The sequence below is a fragment of the Siphateles boraxobius genome, unplaced genomic scaffold (genome assembly GCF_051911475.1).
Source record: "Siphateles boraxobius isolate OS27281-9 unplaced genomic scaffold, OSU_SipBor_1 269, whole genome shotgun sequence".
Taxonomy (NCBI): domain Eukaryota; kingdom Metazoa; phylum Chordata; class Actinopteri; order Cypriniformes; family Leuciscidae; genus Siphateles; species Siphateles boraxobius.
Genome location: NW_027508886.1, coordinates 896,585 through 920,075, shown reverse-complemented (window position 1 = coordinate 920,075; position 23,491 = coordinate 896,585). Strand labels below are relative to the sequence as shown.

Here is a 23,491-nt window from a genome sequence, read left to right as displayed (position 1 = left end):
TATGTTTCCCCAATTCCGACTCGGTTTGAGAGTGCCAATTTCACCGCCACGTCAGCAGTTGCGCATCACCTCTGTTTTTTCCCTCCCTTCCGCGAAGAACCTAAAAAGGTTCTACCGAGATTTGAACTCGGATCGCTGGATTCAAAGCCCAGAGTGCTAACCATTACACCATGGAACCAAAACACCCTCCCAGCTGTCTGTCTGAGAGGCAGATAGCGATGAGGCTAGGTGGAATCAGGTAGCCTAAAGGAGGCGGGCGTGGTTCCTCTGCCGAAACCCGAGATTGAACCAGGGACCTTTAGATCTTCAGTCTAACACTCTCCCAACTGAGCTATTTCGGCCAGGTACTTGTGCTGTTTAGCCTGGCAAATGAAGGTCTCACCGAGATTTGAATTCGGATCACTGGATTCAGAGCCCAGAGTGCTAACCCTTACACCATGGAACCTCGGCGTGTGTCAACTTTTCCCATGAGGTGCAGAGATTTAAGTCATTCAGTCCAGAACCGCGATAGCAAGGAGCAAAATAAGCCTTTGCTTTTTAAGCCCATGTTTCCCCAATTCCGACTCGGTTTGAGGGTGCCAATTTCACCGCCACGTCAGCAGTTGCGCATCACCTCTGTTTTTCCCCTCCCTTCCGCAAAGATCCTAAAAAGGTTCCACCGAGATTTGAACTCGGATCGCTGGATTCAAAGCCCAGAGTGCTAACCATTACACCATGGAACCAACACACACTGCTAACTGGCTGTCTGAGAGGTGGAATCAGGTAGACTAAAAGAGACGGAGGTTGTTCCTCTGCCGAAACCCGGGATTGAACCAGGGACCTTTAGATCTTCAGTCTAACGCTCTCCCAACTGAGCTATTTCGGCCAGGTACTTGTGCGGTTTAGCCAGCATGGATGTATGGGAGACCGCCCGTCATTTTCGAGAAGAGCAGAGCGAAGGTCCCAGAGAGAAAATGATTGGCCCGTACGGGGATCAAACCCGCAGCCTTGGCGTTATTAGCGCCACGCTCTAACCAACTGAGCTAACCGGCCTCTCTCTGGCACATTTTATCCCCAATTGCTCAGAAATATCCTGGTTGCCCTAATAAGGCTGAAGAGATTAAAAGCAAAGCCCAATAATGGGCTCGTCCGGGATTTGAACCCAGGACCTCTCGCACCCTAAGCGAGAATCATACCCCTAGACCAACGAGCCGAAACATACATCCTCCTTGCTGCTGCCGGGCCGGAAACATTTCAGCTTCCATGGCTTAAAGCGCAATTTTTTGATTAAATCTACAATTAAAAGGTAGCCGGTGCAAAGTTTCCAGCACAGAGGAAATGCGGCCTCTTTTTTTGTGGTCATTGGAAATCACGCTGCAGGACCTGCACACGAATAATGAGAAGCTTACTTACAGGAGCCTGGTCTGCAACACTGGACCCAGTTGATGTTGCAGGAGCAGAGGCAGCACTTGGCTGGACAGAAGGCTGTGGAGGAGACTGCAGAGGAGGCTGAGCAGGGCGCAGAGGAGGAGACTGCAGAGGAGGCTGGGCAGGGCGCAGAGGAGGAGACTGCAGAGGAGGCTGGGCAGGGCGCAGAGGAGGAGACTGCAGAGGAGGCTGGGCAGGGCGCTGCAGTCCTGTGGGTGGCTGTAGTGAGGATGGTCCTGGTGCAGAGGGACAGGGGTTGAAAGCCTTGCTGGAAAGATGGGAGTTGCTCTTTCCAGTGGACAGGAAGCTCTGCAGGCGACTGGGACACCTGGCCAGGGGTCCACAATGCTGGAGGAGCAGGATAAGGGGCAGGAGCAGGGGCAGTAGCACGAGCCGGGGCAGGAGCAGGGCCTCTCGAGCCTGCAGTGGCTGGAGAAAAAAGAAAAAACTTACCCACTTACAGGGTTTGGCTGGAGACAAAATCTTTTGTGCCAGCTGTGAAGCAAATAAATGCTTCCCCCGCTCCAACAGGGCCTACACATTGGTCGCCAGCAGTGGCCTGTTCTTAGTGGCAGTAGGTGGAGGAGGAACAGACACAGTGGCAGTGGGCACAGCAGCAGTGAGGACAGATGCAGTGGGCACAGTGGTGGTGGGCACGTGGGCTGGAGTAATGTATATAATAATGTAATGAATGACACAAAAATATACTAAATTAACAACAAAAAAAAATGGTTTAAGGATGATATAGCTTAATTAGCGGTCGGCTAATTATCTTGACAGTAGTGGCATGTTTTTTACTGTATATCATGGTAAAGTTGCAGGTTCACATGTACAGAAGAAAACGTGTGCCATTACACGCTAGCTAGCTTTATTGGCATGTTTAATTGTCTAAAAACAAACACTGTTTATGAATGAATAATGATCGATTATACAGTCGTGAAGAATAGACTTACCTGTTGCAAAGATTGCAAAGATGACGATAATAATAGCGGTCGCCGATTGGTCAAAAGTAAGCCACAGGAGCAGAGCCAGGAGAGAAACGCGATTGGTCAAAAGTAAGCCACAGGAGAGAAAGGCGATTGGTCAAAAGTAAGCCACAGGAGAGAAACACGATTGGTCAAAAGTAAGCCACCGGAGAGAAACACGATTGGTCAAAAGTAAGCCACAGGAGAGAACGCGATTGGTCAAAAGTAAGCCACAGCAGAGAAACACGATTGGCTCACGTGGGCTTACTTTGGGCTTACTTTGGCTCAATCGGTAGGAAGCAGTAGGCGCAAGCGAGAGGTAGTGGGATCGATGCCTGCATTCTCCAGTGCTGTCCATCCTTTTTACGCCCCCCTTCAAGGGGCACTACCTAGATGAGCTCTTGCGGCTCAGTGCTGCCGAAAAAGTTTTTTCGAACGAGGTACTGCACACATTCCTGGCAAAAGCAGGTCCCACCGAGATTTGAACTCGGATCGCTGGATTCAGAGCCCAGAGTGCTAACCATTACACCATGGAACCTTGGCGTGTGTCAACTTTTCCCATGAGCAGCAGAGATTTAAGTCATTGAGTCCAAAAGCACGATAGCAAGGAGCAAATGAAGCCTTTGCTTTTTAAGCCCATGTTTCCCCAATTCCGACTCTGTTTGAGATTGCCAATTTCACTGCCACGTCAGCAGTTGCGCATCACCTCTGCTTTTTCCCACCCTTACGCAAAGAACCTAAAAAGGTTCTACCGAGATTGGAACTTGGATCGCTGGATTCAAAGCCCAGAGTGCTAACCATTACACCATGGAAACAACACTTCCTGATAGCTGGCTGTCTGAGAGCCAGATAGCGATGAGGCTAGGTGGAATCAGGTAGACTAAAAGAGGCGGACGTGGTTCCTCTGCCGAAACCCGGGATATAAATATCCTGGTTGCCCTAATCAGGCTGAAGAGATTACAAGCAAAGCCTAATAATGGGCTCGTCCAGGATTTGAACCCGGGACCTCTCGCACCCTAAGCGAGAATCATACCCCTATACCAATGAGCCGAAACATACATCCTCCACGCTGCTGCCGGGCCGCAAACAATTCAGCTTGCATGGCTTAAAGCGCAATTTTTTGATTAAATCTACAATTAAAAGGTAGCCAGTGCAAAGTTTCCAGCACAGAGGAAATGCTGCCTCTTTTTTTGTGGTCATTGGAAATCACGCTGCAGCAACTGCACACGAATAATGAGAAGCTTACTTACAGGAGCCTGGTCTGCAACACTGGACCCAGTTGATGTTGCAGGAGCAGAGGCAGCACTTGGCTGGATAGAAGGCTGTGGAGGAGACTGCAGAGGAGGCTGAACAGGGCGCAGAGGAGGAGACTGCAGAGGAGGCTGGGCAGGGCGCAGAGGAGGAGACTGCAGAGGAGGCTGGGCAGGGCGCAGAGGAGGAGACTGCAGAGGAGGCTGGGCAGGGCGCAGAGGAGGAGACTGCAGAGGAGGCTGGGCAGGGCGCTGCAGTCCTGTGGGTGGCTGTAGTGAGGATGGTCCTGGTGCAGAGGGACAGGGGTTAAAGGCCTTGCTGGAAAGATGGGAGTTGCTCTTTCCAGTGGACAGGAAGCTCTGCAGGCGACTGGGACACCTGGCCAGGGGTCCAAAATGCTGGAGGAGCAGGATAAGGGGCAGGAGCAGGGGCAGTAGCACGAGCCGGGGTAGGAGCAGGGCCTCTCAAGCCTGCAGTGGCTGGAGCGTAAAAAAACACAACAAAATTATCTTATTGTTTTAGACTTTCACTGCATGACTTTCTCAGCTCTGCTGGACAGCTACTGCGATTACAAGGTTTACTGCAAAGCATGTATGATTAGTAGAGAGATGACATGATGATGAAAAGATGGAAGGAAGCAGTGAAATCATCCTGTTTTTCATCCAAGCACCATTAGAAGAAATACAAGAAGAAAAAAAGATGGGATCAGCCAAGTGTGAAGCGAAGCAGACCAAACACTACAACAGCCACTTATTCCAAGGGGAGTGGGGGAAGTGTGAGATGACAAGAATGAGCTTTAGTTAGTGATTACGATAAAAAATGAAATAAAACCTTTTACATACACCTTTAAATTATCTTTTTTCCTTTGAGGATGTTCACTCAAAGAGTGAATGTAGATTGACACCTGAGAAGTGCCATTCCTCTGTGTTGTGAAATAAAATAATATGTCATTTAAAAAATACTGTTTTGTTTTATTTGTAATTGTTTGTAAAATATTGTTTAAGATTTACATACCTTGAGGAAGTTGTTCCTCAGCTTGCGAGGCTACAGTTGCCTCACTGACTCAGACGCAGGATGTACACGTGGTCCTGCAGCTGTTGAATACGTATTTTCGTTAGACATATATACTGCATAATATATACTGTAAAGATTTTAAAGCTTGCAAATCACTTACAGGGTTTGGCTGGAGACAAAATCTTTTGTGCCAGCTGTGAAGCAAATAAATGCTTCGCCCGCGCCAACAGGGCCTTCACATTGGTCGCCAGCAGTGGCCTGTTCTTAGTGGCAGTAGGTGGAGGAGGAACAGACACAGTGGCAGTGGGCACAGCAGCAGTGAGGACAGATGCAGTGGGCACAGTGGTGGTGGGCACGTGGGCTGGAGCCTGCCTCTTCAGCACGTATGCTTTGAAAAGGGCCATATTGGTGTTAGGCCTGGCCTTTGCCTTCTTCAGGTAGGTGATGAGAGCCTGGGCCTCCTTGCTTGGGTCCTCATACACCTCCTTCATTGACCTACCCTTAAAATCCCCAAACTCCACCATCAGATATCCAGAGTCTCCTGTCCTCTGGGCCTCCTGCAGCATGGCCTGTTTTATATGATACACCTCCACAGCCTCGCCTACCTCCCTGATCTGCGAGGTGTATCTGAGGAACAGGTGTTTGTTGTCCGACAGTGGGTTGTCCCTCTCCTCCTCCCCCAAAATGCTTCTGACCAGATAGCAGGCATACCCCAGTGAGTTCTCCAGCAGCCACAGGAACCTCTGACCCTGGTGTTTCCCAAACTGGATCTTGCAGTGAGCCAGAACCAGGAACTGGTCTCCAGGATTCCCTCCATTCTGCCTCACAAAGGCAGTGGCCTCAGCCAGGACCTCCTCCTTACACCTGGCCCTCCCTGCCAACACGAAGGAGTCGACCCTCAGAGGTTCTTCGTAAAACCGGGTATGCATACTTAATCTGAAAGGACACAGGCATAAACAGAACGTTACATAGCTGTCATATTCCAACTGAAAGTATTTTACTACAGCATTTCTTTTTTATGTAATTAACCTGTTAACCTTCAAGGCCACTTTTGAAAAATCCCCAGAAATGGCATACCCAAACTTAAACAGATACAGTTCATGAACCCTTTGCACTAAAAGCACAAGTTTGATCTCATTTGAAAGCTGACACCTAATAGTTTATTGTAAATGTAGAAATAATTATTGTCATAATGAAAAAAAAAATGTTTAAATAGCTTCAAAGTTTTGTAAAGTTATTAGAAATTTATTTTTATGAAACATCTTCATAAAAAATAAAATTGAAGTTGGCCCTGGAGCAATCTAGAAATGCACTGCAGCTAAAGCCATATGTGTGACCATTTTATATTTAAAATCTGCAAATGATAAGTCTAAAACTCTGTATTTAGTTAAATGTTTTTCAAGATCATGTCAAATTACTTTATTTTGATTAGACTCTAAAATGCAAACTGATGTTTAGTCATCTTCTGAGTCATCTATTCAGTCTATTGTCTCTATTATTTTGTGGTGCAAACGAGCCCCATTCAGTGTAAGTCTCCCCCTGCACACATTTACACCTCTCCAGACTGGTTATGGCTCTAAATATGCATTTCTTTTGTCTGCATTATAGCTACTAACGACTGGCTATTCACAGGCTATTCATAGGGTTTCAAACCCTAATTTCTTTTATCAAAGTTCTCACTAAATATTTGAAACTGGTATCAAATGCACTGAAACATTTCAGTAAGCATTCCTATTTAGAAAAAAATCATAAAACAATAACTGCTGGTGGCAGGTGCACCTGGGCTAGCTAGCATGTTAGCTTAGCACACCATCAATACACGACCATTTATGAGATTAAAACCATGTTTGTGCTCCAAACTTACTTTATAACGCAAGTCGAGTGTTTTAAATAATCTTCTGTGATCTAATTTGGCTTCAGATAAAAAAAAAATCCGACGGAAAATTTATTATTTATAGTGTTCTGCACGATGATGAAATCTATATCGATTAGCATTACATTATAAATATAATCTATTATTATGAAATACCTGGCATGGCTTGAAGAACACAGGTAACTCAAATATCATTGCAATCATGTTTATTGTCTTCAAAACATCTTTATCTGCATGTTACAGCGATCTCTGTCAGCTACTTTCTGTATCAGTGACATCCTGGAATGTCACATGACTATGGGTCTTCTTCGTGGTCCATATATGGACTGTTATTGTGCATATAGCGCCCTCAGGCTATTGGTATGAATTGAAAACACAGCACATCTCAGTAAGAAGCGATCATAATGATTACATCGACGCATTTGGGTATAAATTCAATAAATATTATTCCTGTCTATAGAAATATGATGTGAATCTATGAGAATATATAAATATTTCTCCAAGTCTGCACATTTTTGAGCTAAAGCCCTGAGGGACGATGATTTTTTGCGAATCGCTGTCATGACGACAGCACGGAGTGTATTTTTATGAATGGACCAGCTGACGCTCATAATTCATATTAAAGGTATCGACTCATTTTTTCATTTCATAACTCCTGACACAAATTAAGACATAACTGTCACTATAAGTTTCTCAGAATACAATAGTGGTCAAATACTGAATCTTGAGTATTATATCTTTTTAATGATGTATAGTTTGTCAAGGTATAACATTAAATCTGATAGTAAATTTGAACTAAATAAAAAAAAAGCCGCTTCAGTGCGCCGACGCTCTGGCAACGGTTAACAGGTTAATTATTATAATATTATAATAATTAATGATTATTATTATTATGAGCATAAGCATTATTGTTTTTATACAACTGTGAATCACTTTGAATTGCCTTGTGTACAAATTGTAAATAGTGTGATTGTAATGAAGCTTCAGGAGAATGAGGATCCATTTGCAGTTTTATTATAATCGTGGTCGTACAATCAGGGTCAATCACCAGCAAACACAACAGTAGAGATAAGGCAACTCGTAATCCAGAAACAGGCATAAGATCAGGGCAGGCAGCAAACTTACATAAATCAGTCCAGTATAGAATATAGTCCAGGGCAGGCAGCAAAGAATCAAGATGAGAATAGACAGTCCAAAAGTAATCCACGGGGAGACAAAACACGGGAAGAAACGCTCAGAGATGATTACCAGGGTAAATACAAAACTTCGCAAAGAAGGAGAGTCTGAGAGCACCTTAAATAGTCCACTGATGAAGGTCAGGTGCAAGGTAATCAGTGCCAGGTATGTGGGAAATGTAGTTCAAATGGTTTAATATTCAGGAGAGGGTTCCCTCTGGTGGTGAGCAGGAGGAACAGTGGGAGTCTCGTTTGTGACAGAGCCCCCCCCCTGCGAGCGGCTCCTGACGCGAAGAGGCGAACAACGCCGGGGTCTTCCTCGAGGTCGAGGGGCCGGTTTTTCCGGGTGCGTCCTATGGAACTCAGTCACGAGTGTGGGGTCGAGTATGTCATCTGCATTAACCCAGGATTGCTCGTCCGGTCCGTACCCCTCCCAATCCACCAGATATTGGAGGAGCCTGCCCCGGCGTCTGGAATCGAGTAGATCTCGAACCTGATATGCCTCCTCGCCGTCCACCAAGATGGGGCCCTGGTCACTGGTCTTCTCCTCCTCCTCCGCTCTAGGACCACCAGCGGGTTTGAGAAGTGATACATGAAAAGTGGGAGAGATACGATAATTAGAGGGTAATGCCAAACGAAAGGAAACTGGTGTAATTTGTTTAACAATTTGGAAGGGACCCACATACCTGGGACCGAGTTTCTTGCAAGGAAGTCTGAGGCGTAGGTCTCGAGTGGATAGCCAGACCCATTGACCTGGAGTATACTCGGGATTGGGGCGACGGTGACGATTGGCCTGCAACTTCTGTCTCCTGACAGCATGTAGCAAGTGGGTGTGAGCCTGATTCCAGATGTCTTCGCTTCTCTGGAGCCAATCGTTGACAGAGGGTACTTCGGTAGGTTCCCCTGACCATGGAAATAGGGGAGGTTGGAAGCCCATTACACATTGGAATGGAGTTAGTCCAGTGGAGGGTTTCTGGAGTGAGTTCTGTGCATACTCAGCCCACATGAGGAATCGGCTCCAATCTGCTTGGTTCTGATGACAATAGGATCTGAGGAACCGGGTGATCTCCTGATTGAGACGTTCTGTTTGACCATTCGATTGTGGGTGATATCCTGAAGTGAGGCTAATGTTGATGTTGAGTTGTTGGAAGAATGCGGACCATACTCTGGATGTGAATTGGGGCCCTCGGTCCGACACGATGTCCTCAGGAAGGCCATAAAAGCGAAACACAAAGTTGCACAGGAGTTCGGCAGTCTCAAATGCTGTAGGCAGCTTGGGAAGTGGAATTAAACGGCAGGCCTTGGAGAAGCGATCTATGACAGTGAGTATTGTGGTATTCCCATTGGACTTGGGGAGATCGGTAATAAAGTCTATGGCAAGATGGGACCATGGTCGGTGGGGAACTGGCAATGGTTGCAGTAGGCCAGATAGTAACTGTCTGAGATGTTTGCTTGTGTTACAGGTGATGCATTCATTAATGAATTTTATTGTGTCTGCACGCAAGGTTGGCCACCAAAAGCTGTTCTGAAGCAGGTGAACAGTGGCCGTAATTCCAGGGTGACCGGAGCTGAGTAAGGAGTGAACTTGCTGTAGTACTTTCTGACAGAGATCCTGAGGTACAAAAGTTTTGTCAGGGGGGCATTCGGGAGGAGGGGTCTCTTGTGAATTGGCTTGAGTGAGCTCTGTCATGATGTCCCACTGAATTGGGGCCACGATTAATGACTCTGGAAGAAGGGTTTCTTTGGATTTAATGGAAGTTAAACAGTCGTGTTGGCGTGATAAAGCGTCTGCTTTGGTGTTCTTTGAACCGGGACGATAGGTAACAGTGAAGTCAAATCGTGTAAAGAAGAGGGCCCACCTCGCTTGTCTGGGATTCAGTCTTTTGGCAGATCGTAAGTATTCCAAATTCTTGTGGTCAGTTAGTATCACAAACGGATGTTTAGACCCCTCCAGCCAATGACGCCACTCCTCCATAGCTGCTTTCATGGCCAACAATTCCCGGTTTCCGACGTCATAGTTCTGTTCGGCTGGGTTAAGTTTGCGGGAATAATAGGCGCAAGGATAGAGCTTGGATGGGGATCCGTGCCGTTGTGAAAGGATGGCTCCAATGCCCGTATTTGAAGCGTCCACCTCAACTATAAACGGGAGTTCTGGATCAGGGTGGTGGAGGATGGGGGCAGATGTGAAACGTGATTTGAGTTCTGCGAATGCCTCCTGTGCTGTGGTTGACCAGGTGAGGTGTGATGAATTTCTCTTAGTCATAGAGGTTAAGGGAGAGGCTACCGAGCTGAAATTTCTGATGAAGCGTCGGTAGAAATTAGCAAATCCCAAAAAGCGTTGTAATTCCTTTAAGGTTACAAGTAGTGGCCAGTCTAGAACGGCTTTGACCTTCTTCTCGTCCATGGCGACTCCCTCCTGACTGATGATGTAGCCCAAAAATGATGTGGTAGTCTGGTGAAATTCACACTTCTCTGCTTTGGCGTATAACTGGTGATCAATGAGTCGTTGTAATACTGTTCTTACGTGTTGCACGTGTTCCTCATAGGTGTTGGAGTAGATAAGAATGTCATCGATGTAAACAATAACCCAACGATCAAGCATGTCCCGAAAGACGTCATTGATGAATGATTGAAATACGGAAGGACTGTTGGACAGCCCGAAAGGCATAACCAAATATTCGTAGTGCCCAGTGCTGGTAGAAAAAGCTGTCTTCCATTGATTACCTTCCCGGATGCGAATGAGATTGTAGGCGCTGCGGAGGTCTAGTTTGGAAAAATACTTGTGTGTGTGAGTGACGTAGATGCTCTGATGAACCCCTTTGAAGGTTCCTCCTCTATGTAGTTCTTCATGGTTTCTGATTCGGGTTGTGATAGGGGGAAAATTCGACCCTTAGGTGGTGTTGTCCCTGGTAATAGTTCGATGGAACAGTCGTTTGAGCGGTGAGGAGGAAGTTCCATAGCCTTGGTCTTGCTAAAAGCCTCGACGAGGTCGGAATATACAATGGGAAGAGTGGGGAAAAGAACAGGTTCGTCCTTTAGCGTAACAGTCTGAATGGAGAGTGAAGGGCTGCCAGTTAAACAGTTGGAGTGACATGACGGGTCCCTTTTGATGATCCGACCTTCCTTCCATGAAATGAGGGGATTATGTTGACGTAGCCAGGGGAGTCCAATAATTACCGGGTTATGAGGTGATGTGATGATGTAGAAACGAATTACCTCAGTATGAAGGGACCCAGTCTGTAGTTGAAGGTCCACGGTGGTGTGCAGAACCCTTCCATCACCGAGAGGCCGTCCATCTAGTGCTTCCACTACCAATTGAGAATTGCAAGAGATTAGTGGGAGTTGTAGTTGTTGAGCAAACTCATGAGACATAAAGTTCCCGGCTGCTCCTGAGTCTAATAGAGCTGATGTGGATATATGATTGCCCTCTAGAGACAATACTATAGGTACTTTGATACAAGAACTGGAGTGATGTGCTTGAACACAAGGACTCACCGAAGAGGAGTTACGAAGAGGAGGTCTTGTGGGACAAGAAGCCCTCAGGTGGCCCGGTTGGCCGCAATAGAGGCAGGGATGTTGACGTATGCTGCGTTCTCGTTCTTCCGGAGTCAGATGAGTATATCCGAGCTGCATGGGTTCAGTTTGAGAAAGAGTGACTGGGTATTGTGTGCTGGTTGGTACCGTTCTGAGTGGACGACGTGAACGAATCAGATTGTCAATCTGAATGGTTAGCTCGATGAATTGATTCAGCGATCTCCCTTCATCTCGGCAAGCCAGTTCGGAATGCAACTCCAAGCTGAGTCCCTTGCGAAAGAGCAGTTTAAGCGTGCTCTCCACCCAGTCGGTTTGTGCTGCTAGAGTACGAAATGTCAAAGCATATTCTGCTGCGGTACTACTGCCCTGGCTCAACGCGAGTAGTTGATCATCAGCTCTCATACCTCCCTCCGGGTGTTCAAATATTTCCCGGAATCGTTGAAGAAAGATGCCAAATGATGGAAAAGCAGTACCATCCTCTCTCCAAACCGCCGTCACCCACTCTAACGCCTTGCCAGAGAGGAGTGAGGATACCAAGGAAATCTTGCTGGCATCGGTGCTATACATAGCTTGTTGTTGATCAATGAATAATGAACATTGCAGTAGAAATCCCTTACTTTTAGTTGGGTTACCATCAAACTTATCAGGAAGAGCCAGACGTGGGTTAACTGTGACTGAAGGTGGTGGAGAAGCGTCCACACTCACGTTCGGTTGAGAAGGTGCTGGGTTCGTAAGTGACATTTGCAAACTCTGTAGCGTCCTGACGAGCTCCTCCGTTACTGTAGTTAAATGGGTTAGCTGATGTTGATGAATGGCGAGTTGGTTAGCTTGAGTGGAAATCTCCGTGGACATTTGAACCAGAACTGCTGGATCGTGTGATGGTGAAGTTTTCTGTAATGAAGCTTCAGGAGAATGAGGATCCATTTGCAGTTTTATTATAATCGTGGTCGTACAATCAGGGTCAATCACCAGCAAACACAACAGTAGAGATAAGGCAACTCGTAATCCAGAAACAGGCATGAGATCAGGGCAGGCAGCAAACTTACATAAATCAGTCCAGTATAGAATATAGTCCAGGGCAGGCAGCAAAGAATCAAGATGAGAATAGACAGTCCAAAAGTAACCCACGGGAAGACAAAACACGGGAAGAAACGCTCAGAGATGATTACCAGGGTAAATACAAAACTTCGCTAAGAAGGAGAGTCTGAGAGCACCTTAAATAGTCCACTGATGAAGGTCAGGTGCAAGGTAATCAGTGCCAGGTATGTGGGAAATGTAGTTCAAATGGTTTAATATTCAGAGGAGGGTTCCCTCTGGTGGTGAGCAGGAGGAACAGTGGGAGTCTCGTTTGTGACAGTGATGAACTTATTAATAAGAAAATAAATAACACTTCTTGGTACAATCTTGCTGGTATCATGCCATGCTTAAATCGTTTTGTTTTGTTTAGCTTTTGTGGCGGAGATTACTAAGAAACACCAAATATAACATAAAGGCGTTTATGACAATTCATAATAATATGATCATCAAACAGATCTAAAACTTAAAATGGTATATCAAATCGTTTTGGTATATCTTTTATAACATAGTTGAGAATCATTTGTTGAAACAAAAAAACACTTGTTTTTGCCTATTCATGTCTTTTTAAATATGTATAACATAGTATTTAAAAAGATAACATAAATATGTATACTGGTGTATAACATAGTATAGTATAACATATATGAATTAAACTTTTTTTTTTAAAGGTTTTAGTAAAAATCTTCTTGTGCTCAAAATAATGTAATGAATGACACAAAAAAATACTAAATTAACAACAACAAAAACATGGTTTAAGGAGGATATAGCTTAATTAGCGGTCGGCTAATTATCTTGACAGTAGTGGCATGTTTTTTACTGTATATCATGGTAAAGTTGCAGGTTCACATGTACAGAAGAAATCGTGTGCTATTACACGCTAGCTAGCTTTATTGGCATGTTTAATTGTCTAAAAACAAACACTGTTTATGAATAAATAATGATCGATTATACAGTCGTGAAGAATAGACTTACCTGTTGCAAAGATGACGATAATTACTACTGATGACGACTACTTCCTGCTCAGCTACTGTTCGGACGCTCTCGCTTACTGCTCCGCGCTTTGCTCTATCGCTTTTATATTTCTATATTTTATCTCCTTTTATCACCTAATTTTAACTTCAGCAAATCAGCACAGTGCTCAAACGCTTGGATTACTACAAAAAAAAGCAGAATTATTTTATTCGACCAGCCTCCCACTGAAAGCTTACATTCCGGGGAAGAGAAAACACAACTGCCTACATTCATAAGGATAAGAAAATGCCTCCTCTGGAATCTACTTGCTGCTCCAACTGCCACAGACTTTTAAAAAGGATTGCAATTCTTGAAACAAAGTTAATTGCGGGACCACCAAACCAGACGGAACACACAACAGAGCTTCGTCATGGACGTCCTCAGCATACAGCCGGTGAGTCCCATGAATCTAGTGCTTCTCGACAGGCCATACTGAGTGTAGAGAAACAAGCCGATCATTTTACTAACCGATGGCACAAACAGGGTGCGAGACCCAAAGGCACTCGAGACATCAGATTGTCACGAGCATCACATATTACTGCAGTAGCATCCTCTACCCCAGATACGGCTCTGATAAGGACTGCAAACACTGGTCTCCTACCACCGCCTATACATCTTGAGAACAGATTTGAAGTATTAATGAATGAGGAATCCCCAAATTTGATGAATGTGATCGCACACAGACAGAATCAGCCAGTAGCTAACACTGATGCTAACTGGGGCTCAAGGTCGAGCAGACAGCGGCACTCAGCTCACAGTGCAGCCGAGCCCAGGACTCTGATAGTGGGCGACTCCGTAATCAGAAACATTAATAGCAGGGATACAACAACGTGCTGCCTTCCACAAGCAACAACTTCTGATGTAAACAGGGAACTTCAGAACATTCTGATGAAACATAAGACTGCAAATCGACTCATCATTCATGTGGGGAAGAATGATATTCATAAAGAGCAGTCGGAACTTCTTAAAAAGGATTTCAATGAACTTTTTGAAACACTTAAAAGACTGAAAGTTCAAACATTCATCAGTGGACCACTCCCAGCAAGAGGAACAAACAGGTTTTCACGGTTGCTTGGGCTTAATACATGGCTGCAAAAAACCTGCAATATAAAAGGAGTGAACTTTATTGACAACTTCAATCTTTTCTGGAGTCAGAGGCAACTGTTTCAACAGGATGGCCACCACCCAAACAAACTTAGTTCAAGAGTGCTAAAGGACAATATCTACTTCTCCCTCCATCATCCTTCTGCAATGTGTGCCAATCCACTCAACCTGAATGGCACACACACACCTGGATACAGTATGAATGACCACAGGATTTCACTTCAGCACCTGAATGGACATGCGGTTGACACATCACACAAGGACAGTGATAACACCACTCAGTCACAACATCCTCTGCTCACGGACACAATCTCAGCTGAGCCCTGCCCACAGAGCTCACCACAGACAGACTGTGACATACCAGCACTGCTCCAAGATACAGCACCCATAGACGACTTTCTGGAAAACAGCCAGAGAAACCAGGACAGAATATTACAGCCTCCAATAACACCAGAGCAAAAATCCCTCTCACCGGAAACATTATCACTCTCTCCAGCATCTCCACTTCTGTGCTTCTCAGAGAAAATGGAACAACTGGTGCATGCTGGAACTAGACTATCCCACTCTTTTGCTGCGAGCCCCCAGATACCAACCAAAAAACGCCAGGCCCCACAACCACCAAAGCCTGCGGGCCCAGCTCGCCCTCCCCCTCCTCCTGTGAGAGCTCTTCGGCCTCTGCCACAGCGCCAGGGCCCACACCCTCCTCCAGCGGCTCGAGGTGAACCAAAAACAACTGATACCAGCTCTCAGTGATATGTGTCGGGTCCCCGCTATGATAACAATAACTTTCTCAAATGTTTACAGAACAAGCGGGAACCCAGTGTGCCTGTATCTTTTTCTATTGCTGTTCGATTACATGATAGAAAGTCTAAGGCCTTCAAAAGCCGTACAGCAAACCCATCTAATATGGTGCTTATTACACGACATACCAAGATTGCTGTGGGGACAAAAAGTAAGACTGTAAAGTTAGCACTTTTAAACATCCGCTCACTTAAAAATAAATCACTTTTAGTCAACGACTTAATAACCACATACAACCTGGATTTTATGTTGCTAAATGAAACTTGGCTAGAAGAAAGTTGCAGTGCAACAGTCCTCAATGAAACAGCCCCTCCTAACTTTACTTTTATGAGTGTCTGCAGAGCTGTCAGAAGAGGCGGAGGTTTAGCTGCTCTTTATAAAGATGTCTATCAATGTAAGCAAATATCATTTGGGAATTACCCGTCTTTCCAGTATCTCGGTATTGTGTTAAAAGGTGCTCAACGCATTTTACTTATCATTGTTTACAGGCCTCCAAAATACTCTCCAGCTTTTGCTGAGAACTTAACAGAACTGTTATCAACAATTTCCTCAGAGTTTGACTGCTTTGCCATTGCTGGAGATTTTAACATTCACATAGATAATGCAGAAAACAATATGGCAAAAGAAATCAAAACTGTTTTAAAAACTTTTGATCTGACTCAGCATGTACATGGACCCACACATAATCGTGGACACACTCTAGATTTACTTATCAGTAAGGGTCTAAACATTTCATCAATTGTTATTAAGGATGTAGCACTGTCTGATCATTTTTGTGTTTTCTTTGATATATTGATCTCTCCTGCCATTGAAGCTAGATCTGTGTCTGTCAAGAAGAGATGCTTAAATGAGAACACTAGTGTACTATTTATGAAGGCTATATCTTTAACACCAAGCATATCTGCTGACTCTGTTGATTTTCTCCTTGATTCTTTTAACTCAAAAGTTAAGAGTGTAATTGATGATATTGCTCCTGTGAAAGTCAGGAAGAAGAGTGGCAGACAAAAAGCACCTTGGAGAAACTCAACAGCAGTGCAAAATATGAAAAGACAATGCAGAAAAGCAGAGCGCATGTGGCGGAAGACAAAACTTGTAGTCCATTATAACATCTACAAAGACAGCATCCATGCTTTCAATAAGGAACTAAGCAAAGCTAGACAGACTTTTTTCTCGAATATTATAAACAGCAATATAAACAGCACGCGCACTCTTTTTGCTACTGTAGAGAGACTGACAACCCCCCCAAGCCAGATTCCCAGTGAAATGCTCTCAGTGAGAAAGTGCAGTGAGTTTACTTCTTTCTTCTCTGAGAAAATCAATAATATCAGAAAGGTGATCAGCTCATCCTTGAGTTGCGCTGGGGTCAGGCAGATCAGACAACAGCACGAGAAAGTAGCCACTATGTCTGATTTCGAAGAAATTGATGGCAAAATTTTGGAAGAAACCGTACAGCAACTAAAAACATCAACCTGCGCCCTTGACGCACTTCCCACATCTTTTTTCAAAAATGTGTTACACAGCTTAGAAGCAGATCTCCTGGAAGTGGTAAATGCCTCACTTCTCTCTGGGAGTTTTCCGACCTCCCTGAAAACTGCTGTCGTCAAGCCCCTCCTGAAAAAGAGCAATCTGGATAAGACCATATTAAACAACTATAGACCGATATCAAATCTTCCTTTCATAGGCAAGATCATTGAAAAAGTTGTCTTCAATCAGCTGAACAAATTCTTAAGCTCGAATGGATACTTTGACCATTTTCAATCTGGTTTCCGACCGCACCACAGTACAGAGACCGCGCTCATAAAGATAATAAATGATATTCGCTTAAATACTGATACAGGCAAATTATCAGTGCTGGTACTACTCAACCTCAGTGCTGCATTTGACACTGTCGATCACAAAATACTTCTTGACAGGCTGGAAAACTGGGTCGGGCTTTCTGGGATAGTCCTAAAATGGTTCAGGTCATACTTAGGAGGCAGAGGTTATTATGTGAGTATAGGAGACCATAAGTCTGAGTGGACATCCATGACATGCGGAGTCCCTCAAGGCTCAATTCTTGCGCCACTCCTATTCAACCTGTACATGCTCCCAATGAGCCAAATAATGAGAAAGAACCAAATCGCTTACCATAGCTATGCAGACGACACACAGCTCTACTTATCCCTATCGCCTAACGATTACAGCCCCATTGACTCCCTTTGCCAATGCATTGATGAAGTAAACAATTGGATGTGCCAAAACTTTCTTCAGTTAAACAAAGACAAAACTGAAGTCATTGCGTTTGGAAACAAAGATGAAGTTCTCAAGGTGAACGCATACCTTCAGTCTAGGGGTCAAACAACTAAAAATCAAGTCAGGAATCTGGGTGTGTCTCTAGAGTCAGACCTTAGTTTCAGTAGTCATGTCAAAGCAATAACTAAATCAGCATATTATCACCTGAAAAATATTGCAAGATTTAGATGCTTTGTTTCCAGTCAAGACTTAGAAAAACTTGTGCATGCTTTCATCACCAGTAGGGTGGATTATTGTAATGGACTTCTCACTGGCCTTCCCAAAAAGACCATAAGACAGTTGCAGCTCATACAGAACGCTGCTGCTAGGATTCTGAGCAGAACCAGAAAATATGAACACATCACACCAGTCCTCAGGTCTTTACACTGGCTGCCAGTTACATTTAGGATTGATTTTAAAGTATTATTACTGGTATATAAATCATTCAATGGCCTAGGACCTCAATACATTGCAGATATGCTCAGTGAATATAAACCCAACAGATCACTCAGATCATTAGGATCACATCGGCTAGAAATACCAAGGGTTCACTCTAAGCATGGCGAGTCTGCTTTTAGCTACTATGCCAGCCGCAGCTGGAACCAGCTTCCAGAAGAGATCAGATGTGCTCCTACAGTAGTCACATTCAAATCCAGACTCAAAACACATCTGTTTAACTGTGCATTTACTGAATGAGCACTGTGCCACTGTTCGTCCGACTGTTTGCACTGTATTTTATTTTATGTTTTAATTATTCTGATTTCATTTGATTATTTCTGTATTTTATCTTTTATTCCAAACTGTTTTAATTATTCTGATTTCTTTTGATTATTTTAATTTCTTCTATGTAAAGCACTTTGAATTACCATTGTGTATGAAATGTGCTATATAAATAAACTTGCCTTGCCTTGCCTAATAATAGCGGTCGCCGATTGGTCAAAAGTAAGCCACAGGAGCAGAGCCAGGAGAGAAACGCGATTGGTCAAAAGTAAGCCACAGGAGAGAAAGGCGATTGGTCAAAAGTAAGCCACAGGAGAGAAACACGATTGGTCAAAAGTAAGCCACAGGAGAGAACGCGATTGGTCAAAAGTAAGCCACAGCAGAGAAACACGATTGGCTCACGTGGGCTTACACTGGGCTTACTTTGGCTCAATCGGTAGGAAGCAGTAGGCGCAAGCGAGAGGTAGTGGGATCGATGCCTGCATTCTCCAGTGCTGTCCATCCTTTTTACGCCCCCCTTCAAGGGGCACTACCTAGATGAGCTCTTGCGGCTCAGTGCTGCCGAAAAAGTTTTTTCGAACGAGGTACTGCAAACATTCCTGGCAAAAGCAGGTCCCACCAGGATTTGAACTCAGATCGCTGGATTCAGAGCCCAGAGTGCTAACCATTACACCATGGAACCTTGGCGTGTGTCAACTTTTCCCATGAGCAGCAGAGATTTAACTCATTGAGTCCAGAAGCACGATAGCAAGGATTTAAGTCATTGAGTCCAGAAGCACGATAGCAAGGAGCAAATTAAGCCTTTGCTTTTTAAGCCCATGTTTCCCCAATTCATAGGAGCAGGGGCAGTAGCACGAGCCGGGGCAGGAGCAGGGCCTCTCGAGCCTGCAGTGGCTGGAGAAAAAAGAAAAAAACTTACCCACTTAGAGGGTTTGGCTGGAGACAAAATCTTTTGTGCCAGCTGTGAAGCAAATAAATGCTTCCCCCACGCCAACAGGGCCTTCACATTGGTCGCCAGCAGTGGCCTGTTCTTAGTGGCAGTAGGTGGAGGAGGAACAGACACAGTGGCAGTGGGCACAGCAGCAGTGAGGACAGATGCAGTGGGCACAGTGGTGGTGGGCACGTGGGCTAGAGCCTGCCTCTTCAGCACGTATGCTTTGAAAAGGGCCATTTTGGTGTTAGGCCTGGCCTTTGCCTTCTTCAGGTAGGTGATGAGAGCCTGGGCCTCCTTGCTTGGGTCCTCATACACCTCCTTCATTGACCTACCCTTAGAATCCCCAAACTCCACCATCAGACATCCAGAGTCTCCTGTCCTCTGGGCCTCCTGCAGCATGGCCTGTTTTTTTCTGATACACCTCTACAGCCTCGCCTACCTCCCTGATCTGCGAGGTGTATCTGAGGAACAGGTGTTTGTTGTCCGACAGCGGGTTGTCCCCCTCCTCCTCCCCCAAAATGCTGCTGACCAGATAGCAGGCATACCCCAGTGAGTTCTCCAGCAGCCACAGGAACCTCTGACCCTGGTGTTTCCCAAACTGGATCTTGCAGTGAGCCAGAACCAGGAACTGGTCTCCAGGATTCCCTCCATTCTGCCTCAAAAAGGCAGTGGCCTCAGCCAGGACCTCCTCCTTACACCTGGCCCTCCCTGCCAACACGATCTTCCTCCTATTGGCCTCCTCAGTTGGCCCCAGAAGGAGTCGACCCTTCTTCGTAAAACCGGGTATGCATACATAATCTGAAAGGACACAGGCATAAACAGAACGTTACATAGCTGTCATATTCCAACTGAAAGTATTTTACTACAGCATTTCTTTTTTATGTAATTAATTATTATAATATTATAATAATTAATGAATATTATTATTATTATTATGAGCATAAGCATTATTGTTTTTTATACAACTGTGAATCACTTTGAATTGCCTTGTGTACAAATTGTAAATAGTGTGATGAACTTATTAATAAGAAAATAAATAACACTTCTTGGTACAATCTTGCTGGTATCATGCCATGCTTAAATCGTTTTGTTTTGTTTAGCTTTTGTGGCAGAGATTACTAAGAAACACCAAATATAACATAAAGGCGTTTATGAAAATTCATAATAATATGATCATCAAACATATCTAAAACTTAAAATGGTATATCAAATTGTTTTGGTATATCTTTTATAACATAGTTGAGAATCATTTGTTGAAACAAAAAAAACACTTGTTTTTGCCTATTCATGTCTTTTTAAATATGTATAACATAGTATTTAAAAAGATAACATAAATATTTATACTGGTGTATAACATAGTATAGTATAACATATATGAATTAAACTTTTTTTTTTTAAAGATTTTAGTAAAAATCTTCTTGTGGTCAAAATAATGTAATGAATGACACAAAAAATACTAAATTAACAACAACAAAAAAATGGTTTAAGGAGGATGTAGCTTAATAAGCGGTCGGCTAATTATCTTGACAGTAGTGGCATGTTTTTTACTGTATATCATGGTAAAGTTGCAGGTTCTCATGTACAGAAGAAAACGTGTGCTATTACACGCTAGCTAGCTTTATTGGCATGTTTAATTGTCTAAAAACAAACACTGTTTATGAATAAATAATGATCGATTATACAGTCGTGAAGAATAGACTTACCTGTTGCAAAGATTGCAAAGATGACGATAATAATAGCGGTCGCCGATTGGTCAAAAGTAAGCCACAGGAGCAGAGCCAGGAGAGAAACGCGATTGGTCAAAAGTAAGCCACAGGAGAGAAAGGCGATTGGTCAAAAGTAAGCCACAGGAGAGAAACACGATTGGTCAAAAGTAAGCCACAGGAGAGAACGTGATTGGTCAAAAGTAAGCCACAGCAGAGAAACACGATTGGCTCACGTGGGCTTACTTTGGGCTTACTTTGGCTCAATCGGTAGGAAGCAGTAGGCGCAAGCGAGAGGTAGCGGCATCGATGCCTGCATTCTCCAGTGCTGTCCATCCTTTTTACGCCCCCCTTCAAGGGGCACTACCTAGATGAGCTCTTGCGGCTCAGTGCTGCCGAAAAAGTTTTTTCGAACGAGGTACTGCACACATTCCTGGCAAAAGCAGGTCCCACCGAGATTTGAACTCGGATCGCTGGATTCAGAGCCCAGAGTGCTAACCTTTACACCATGGAACCTTGGCGTGTGTCAACTTTTCCCATGAGCAGCAGACATTTAAGTAATTGAGTCCAGAAGCACGATAGCAAGGATTTAAGTCATTGAGTCCAGAAGCACGATAGCAAGGAGCAAATGAAGCCTTTGCTTTTTAAGCCCATGTTTCCCCAATTCCGACTCGGTTTGAGAGTGCCAATTTCACCGACACGTCAGCAGTTGCGCATCACCTCTGTTTTTTCCCTCCCTTCCGCAAAGAACCTAAAAAGGTTCGACAGAGATTTGAACTCAGATTGCTGGATTCAAAGGCCAGAGTGCTAACCATTACACCATGGAACCAACACACTCTGCTAGCTGGCTGTCTGAGAGGCAGATAGCGATGAGGCTAGGTGGAATCAGGTAGACTAAAAGAGATTACGTGGTTCCTCTGCCGAAACCCGGGCTTGAACCAGGGACCTTTAGATCTTCAGTCTAACGCTCTCCCAACTGAGCTATTTCGGCCAGATACCTGAATGGTTTAGCCAGCAGCGATGTATGGGAGACCGCCCGTCATTTTCGAGAAGAGCAGAGCGAAGGTCCCAGAGAGAAAATGAGTGGCCCGTACGGGTATCGAACCCTCGACCTTGGTGTTATTAGCACCACGCTCTAACCAACTGAGCTAACCGGCCTCTCTCTGGCACATTTTATCCCCAATTTCTCAGAAATATCCTGGTTGCCCTAATCAGGCTGAAGAGATTAAAAGCAAAGCCTAATAATGGGCTCGTCCGGGATTTGAACCCGGGACCTCTCGCACCCTAAGCGAGAATCATACCCCTAGACCAACGAGCCGAAACATACATCCTCCCTGCTGCTGCCGGTCCGCAAACATTTCAGCTTCCATGGCTTAAAGCGCAATTTTTTGATTAAATCTACTATTAAAAGGTAGCCAGTGCAAAGTTTCCAGCACAGAGGAAATGCGGCCTCTTTTTTTGTGGTCATTGGAAATCACGCTGCAGGACCTGCACACGAATAATGAGAAGCTTACTTACAGGAGCCTGGTCTGCAACACTGGACCCAGTTGATGTTGCAGGAGCAGAGGCAGCACTTGGCTGGACAGAAGGCTGTGGAGGAGACTGCAGAGGAGGCTGAGCAGGGCGCAGAGGAGGAGACTGCAGAGGGGGCTGGGCAGGGCGCAGAGGAGGAGACTGCAGAGGAGGCTGGGCAGGCCGCAGAGGAGGAGACTGCAGAGGAGGCTGGGCAGGGCGCAGAGGAGGAGACTGCAGAGGAGGCTGGGCAGGGCGCTGCAGTCCTGTGGGTGGCTGTAGTGAGGATGGTCCTGGAGCAGAGGGACAGGGGTTGAAGGCCTTGCTGGAAAGATGGGAGTTGCTCTTTCCAGTGGACAGGAAGCTCTGCAGGCGACTGGGACACCTGGCCAGGGGTCCACAATGCTGTAGGAGCAGGATAAGGGGCAGGAACAGGGGCAGGGGCACGAGCCGGGGCAGGAGCAGGGCCTCTCGAGCCTGCAGTGGATGGAGAAAAAAGAAAAAACTTACCCACTTACAGGGTTTGGCTGGAAACAAAATCTTTTGTACCAGCTGTGAAGCAAATAAATGCTTCCCCCGCGCCAACAGGGCCTACACATTGGTCGCCAGCAGTGGCCTGTTCTTAGTGGCAGTAGGTGGAGGAGGAACAGGCACAGTGGCAGTGGGCACAGCAGCAGTGAGGACAGATGCAGTGGTCACAGTGGTGGTGGGCACGTGGGCTGGAGTAATGTATATAATAATGTAATGAATGACACAAAAAAATACTAAATTAACAACAACAAAAAAATGGTTTAAGGAGGATATTGCTTAATTAGCGGTCGGCTAATTATCTTGACAGTAGTGGCATGTTTTTTACTGTATATCATGGTAAAGTTGCAGGTTCACATGTACAGAAGAAAACGTGTGCTATTACACGCTAGCTAGCTTTATTGGCATGTTTAATTGTCTAAAAACAAACACTGTTTATGAATGAATAATGATCGATTATACAGTCGTGAAGAATAGACTTACCTGTTGCAAAGATTGCAAAGATGACGATAATAATAGCGGTCGCCGATTGGTCAAAAGTAAGCCACAGGAGCAGAGCCAGGAGAGAAACGCGATTGGTCAAAAGTAAGCCACAGGAGAGAAAGGCGATT

General features: G+C 44.9%; 11 non-coding genes across 11 annotated transcripts; all 11 read right to left on the bottom strand.

Moving 5' to 3' along the window:
* Positions 1-106: 106 nt before the first annotated feature.
* trnaq-uug (transfer RNA glutamine (anticodon UUG)) lies at positions 107-178 on the bottom strand. The gene has a single exon. It is a non-coding gene; the product is annotated as a tRNA-Gln (tRNA).
* A 90-nt stretch (positions 179-268) lies between these two features.
* On the bottom strand, positions 269-341 carry trnaf-gaa (transfer RNA phenylalanine (anticodon GAA)). Its single transcript has one exon. It is a non-coding gene; the product is annotated as a tRNA-Phe (tRNA).
* Positions 342-650: 309 nt separating this feature from the next.
* trnaq-uug (transfer RNA glutamine (anticodon UUG)) lies at positions 651-722 on the bottom strand. Its single transcript has one exon. It is a non-coding gene; the product is annotated as a tRNA-Gln (tRNA).
* A 70-nt stretch (positions 723-792) lies between these two features.
* Positions 793-865, bottom strand: trnaf-gaa (transfer RNA phenylalanine (anticodon GAA)). The gene has a single exon. It is a non-coding gene; the product is annotated as a tRNA-Phe (tRNA).
* A 93-nt stretch (positions 866-958) lies between these two features.
* On the bottom strand, positions 959-1,032 carry trnai-aau (transfer RNA isoleucine (anticodon AAU)). The gene has a single exon. It is a non-coding gene; the product is annotated as a tRNA-Ile (tRNA).
* Positions 1,033-1,120: 88 nt separating this feature from the next.
* Positions 1,121-1,192, bottom strand: trnap-agg (transfer RNA proline (anticodon AGG)). The gene has a single exon. It is a non-coding gene; the product is annotated as a tRNA-Pro (tRNA).
* Positions 1,193-2,838: 1,646 nt separating this feature from the next.
* Positions 2,839-2,910, bottom strand: trnaq-cug (transfer RNA glutamine (anticodon CUG)). The gene has a single exon. It is a non-coding gene; the product is annotated as a tRNA-Gln (tRNA).
* An 18,374-nt stretch (positions 2,911-21,284) lies between these two features.
* On the bottom strand, positions 21,285-21,356 carry trnaq-cug (transfer RNA glutamine (anticodon CUG)). Its single transcript has one exon. It is a non-coding gene; the product is annotated as a tRNA-Gln (tRNA).
* A 402-nt stretch (positions 21,357-21,758) lies between these two features.
* On the bottom strand, positions 21,759-21,831 carry trnaf-gaa (transfer RNA phenylalanine (anticodon GAA)). Its single transcript has one exon. It is a non-coding gene; the product is annotated as a tRNA-Phe (tRNA).
* A 93-nt stretch (positions 21,832-21,924) lies between these two features.
* trnai-aau (transfer RNA isoleucine (anticodon AAU)) lies at positions 21,925-21,998 on the bottom strand. Its single transcript has one exon. It is a non-coding gene; the product is annotated as a tRNA-Ile (tRNA).
* An 88-nt stretch (positions 21,999-22,086) lies between these two features.
* trnap-agg (transfer RNA proline (anticodon AGG)) lies at positions 22,087-22,158 on the bottom strand. Its single transcript has one exon. It is a non-coding gene; the product is annotated as a tRNA-Pro (tRNA).
* Between the last annotated feature and the right edge of the window lie 1,333 nt (positions 22,159-23,491).